Below are 4,700 nucleotides of genomic sequence, written 5' to 3'. Positions count from 1 at the left end.
ACAATCACCTTCGCCTTTCCCTCGCCCCCTCAGCCCTCCTCATCTCACCGACTCGAACTCTGCATCTAGCCCTCATGCTCCTCCCCGAATTCTCCTCTGCTGCTGCCACTCCCCGACCTGTTGAGCGTGTCACCAAAAACAGCGAGCAGGAACGACATCGCCGCTCGTCGTTGCCCCCTCTCCAGTTGTCCTCTCCGCTCGTCGTCGCCTCCCCTCGTCCCCGAGGCAAGATCCCTTTCCCTCGTTAAATCTCGGACATATTATGAATTATATGACTATGATATGATTATTATTTGCGTGGGTCTGATTGATGAATAATAATAATATATGATAATAAATAAGATATTATTGCTGTACTATACTTGAGAAGTGATGAACATAAAATGACAAGTCTATATATGAAGAGTGGATATTTTGAAAGCTAGACAAAATTATGAAAGGTTATTGAAAAAGAAAAATAGAAAATAGCTTATGGAAAATGATTACTGTTCATATAGAAAAGAAAAAGGAAGAGAATATTTTTAAAGAGTATTTTTGAAATAATTACTTCGAGAAATAATTTTAAAGGAGAGTGTTTTACAAAGGATTATTTTGAATTATTAAGAAATAATTTTTAAAAGAATTTATTTCGATATTAGAATTATTTTTAGATGATTGTGCTAATTTAAAAAGAATTTATTTTGAGAATGGGATCATTTTAGATAATTATATAATTTAAAAGAATTATCTTGGAAAAGAATCGTTTTAGAATAATTATGAATAAGTTAAAGGAATTTATTTCAAAAAGGGAATTATTTTAGATTAATTATGATTAGAAAAGAAATTATTTTGTAAGAGGGAATATTAAAAAGAATATTTAAAGAATGTTTTTAGAATTATTTAAAAGGAGTTATTTTGGAAAATAGAATTATTTTTGGATAATTATAACAAGAAATAAAGAATTTTATTTTGGATAAAGAAATCATTTTGAAGAAAATAAATTTATTATTTTAAAAGATTATTTTTTTTGAAAAGCTTCGTGATTTGTGTTTCTCATTTTAATTATGTGATATGCTATGATACCGTTGCACATGTTTGGTTGTATTTATTATTATCTTTTTGTGATGTTGAACCATTAGTAGTTCATGACTTAGTGACTTTGCGCGTCATGAACAAGACTTAGTGACATGTTCGTGTGCGTTGACTAAATTAGGAGGTGGACCAGAGATCAACTGTAGATCATCTGTATGTTGACTTAGCAAAATAAGAAGAGTTGGGATGGGGAAGTCCATGTTCATGTGATCGGATATAGCTGTTGATGTATCTTCTAGGCTCGCCCCATGATCCAGTGTAGTTTAGGGTTAGTTTGTTGGGTCAAAGTAAAGCCAGTGTAGTCACTTTGGTCCGTGAATTTGATATTCACTCGAGTTTAGCTTGAGTTCGAACCAGGTTGAAATTGGATTGCGTGTAGCCCTCTGACCGATCCAGTGTAGCGGCATGTTAGGTGCACGTAGGGGATTTGTGAGTAGTCAGTTATCCGATGATATGAGCGTTGGCTCTATGTGAGATGTCGACCAGTGAGCTTTAGGATGGCTAGTATTCGACCCGGCTATCGTATGCAGTTAACTTTATGTATATCATGTTTTAGTAGTGAATTTGCATGTTAAATTTTTTTGGATTTCTAGCTGCACGTTTCTTTGTTATTTCTGTTGTATCATTTTCACATCGGGTTTTCGTTCGTTCTTTCCTTTTGTGGGATCTTGCTGTGTGCCATGCACGCTGACGTACACATATTTCCTCTGGTGTACGTCAGATTTAGAGGACGGACAGGTCCAAGATGAAGATGCATTGAAGACGGAGTAGCATAAGAAGCCGAAGCCTAGTCATTTTATTCGCTGTTGATCCTTAGTTTACTTTTGTAGTACTTTCCATTTCAGTCTGATTGATATATATTATATTTTCTAGTATTTCAATCAAATCGTTTTGTATCAGGGCATGTTGACCCGAATATTATGCCTGGGATGATATTTCAGTTGTGATATGTATAATTTTTTATTCTGAGTTTTTTATTATATTCTTGCTGACTGTGATCGGGGACATGTGTCTTACATTGTATTTATTTCCAGACGCTTAACTTATTAGGTTGAGGAGAAATGATTATTTTATTTATTCTCCTTAATCTAATACGTCGCGGGCTTGCTCGCGTCTCGATCCCCTGGTATTTTGGGAAGCGGGGCATGACAGGTTTTTCTGGTGGCCCATGCAGGTCATGGTCCCGAGTCACGGTCCCAAGTTCCCTCCTATGAGAATATAATAGATGATTTAGACGCATATCACTGTTTCATCCATGAGACTATTCTTCCGCTAACGATCTTGATTCTCGCATTTCCTTCAGAACTATGGTGGGTACACAGAGTAATGGTAACCCATCCAGTAGCAGTGGTCAGATGCCTGAAGTAGATCCGCAGCAACTTTTGGCAATGATTCAGGGGCTGGTGACAAACCAGCAGTTCTTAGCTGGGCATTTGCAGCAGGGGCCTCAGCACCGCATCCCCCTCACTCAGAGCCTGGTGTTAGAGAGTTCCGGTATATGCGACCTCCTTCTTTCTCCGGTGCCGAAGGACCTCTAGCAACAGAAGAGTTCCTGAAGGTTACCGAGACTATCCTTACGGTGACCTACATTGCCCCTACAGAGTGGGTGGACCTTATGGATATCCAGCTCATGGATATGGCTCGAATCTGGTAGGCTGCTGAGAAGACACACCTGGAGAGGCCGATTCTGTGGGAGACGTTCACGGATTGCTTCAATAGGAAGTATTTTCCTCAGTCAGCCCGGGATGAGCTTTTCCATAGATTTGTCGAGCTCAAGCAAGGAGGTCGATCAGTCGATGATTATGAGGTCGAGTTCTCTTCCCTCAGTCGATATGCTCCCCACTTGGTTATAGACCCCACTATTAGGAGACATCAGAAGGGTCTGGACAAGTACATCAGATTGGCTCTGGCTGGTAGGTCCCTCGCGACTCATGACGCTATGCTGGATGCAGCACGTGAGATCGAGAGTGTTCAAAAGGAGCCAGAAGATCCACATGTGATTCAGAGCATAGCACCAGCAGCTCCAGCCCGGAATGTCGAGCGTCCTCCTCCAAGGCAGCAGCAGGTTCCGTAAAGGCGGTAGTTTTCCCAGCGACAGCTACTTCCTCAGGGTGACCCTATCAGCGTCCTGGAGTGCAGACTCGCGTCCAGCCTTTGGTGAAGTGTACCTATTGTGGCCACACTGGGCATACCCAGCAGGAGTGCCGCAGGAGTCTTCGTCTGTGCTACGCCTGTGGATCCCCCGATCATGTCAGTTGGGAATGTCCACAACGGCAGCAGGCCAGCTTGCCTCCACCTCCAGTTAGGGCAGCTCTTCAAGCTCCACCTCGACCTGCTTTAGTAGCACCGGCTCAGCACGGACCCTATCCTCGAGCAGGGCCTCTTTCTCCATAGAAGCAGGTTTATCAGCAGGCACAGAGGCAGCAACCACCTCGTTAGACATTCATGATGTCAGCTGTGGAAGCTGAGGCGAATGACCAGGTTATCACTGGTAAGAACTGTTCGTTCTTAGTTTTACTTGCATATGAATTCTCCTTATTTAGCATTACCTGATGATATCATGATAGGATTTGTTTATGAGTGCTAAGTTTAGTTGCATTTACCTCCTCCTGTAATAGGCAATGTTCTTGTTTCTTCCGTTCCTACTTTGTCACTTTTTGACTCTGGAGCTTCCCATTGTTTCTTGTCTCGTCGATTTGCGAGTACCCACTCACTTCCTATAACTCCTCTGACTACGGGCTGGAATATCAACATTGGTAGTGGTGTCTTAGTAGCATCAAGTGGTTATGAAGCATGTCCGGTGGTCATCTGCGAAAGAGAACTCTTTGCAGATTTTCTGGTGATTGATTTGCCGAGCTTTGATGCAGTATTTGGAATGGATTGGTTGGGGTAATTCTTTGTCACCATCGATTATCGCCGTAGAAATGTGGTATTTGAGATACCGGATCACCCGAGGTTTGAATTCCTCAATGGTAGTATCTCGGCTGGACCTGTGAAGCATAGAGCTAGACCGAAAAAGGCGAAGATTGCTGCCATGCAGGTGGAAACTGAGAAGCCAAATGTAGTTTGAGAATTTAAAGATGTATTTCCCTGATGACATTTACGGGTTACCACCGGATCGGGCAATTGAGTTTTCTATAGAATTGAAGCCTGGGACTGCTCCGATCTCCAAGACCCCTTATCGTATGCCTCCGATGGAGTTGGCCGAGCTTCGGACTCAGTTAGATGACCTCTTGCAGAGAGGCTTGATACGACCTAGTATATTAGCCTGGGGAGCACATGTATTGCTTGTGGGACAGAAGGATGGATCTAAGCAGATGTGCATCGACTATCGAGAGTTGAATGCAGTGATAGTGAAGAGTAAGTATCCACTTCCTTGCATCGATGACATCTTTGATCAATTGGGAGGATCGAGGGTATTTTCTAAGCTGGATTTATGGAGCGGGTATCACCAGGTAAAGGTTAAGGATTCTGATGTCCCCAAGACTACGTTCCGGACGAGATATGGACATTATGAATTCTTAGTGATGTCGTTTGGTGTGACTAATGCGCCGGCGACATTCATGAACCTGATGAATCTAGTATTCTATGATGTGCTGGACAAGTTTGTGGAGGTATTCATTGATGAT

Source organism: Asparagus officinalis, chromosome 5, assembly GCF_001876935.1.
Source record: "Asparagus officinalis chromosome 5, Aspof.V1, whole genome shotgun sequence".
In the NCBI taxonomy this organism is placed as follows: domain Eukaryota; kingdom Viridiplantae; phylum Streptophyta; class Magnoliopsida; order Asparagales; family Asparagaceae; genus Asparagus; species Asparagus officinalis.
The sequence above is the reverse complement of the archived record's forward strand: the minus strand, read 5'-3'. Positions refer to the sequence as shown.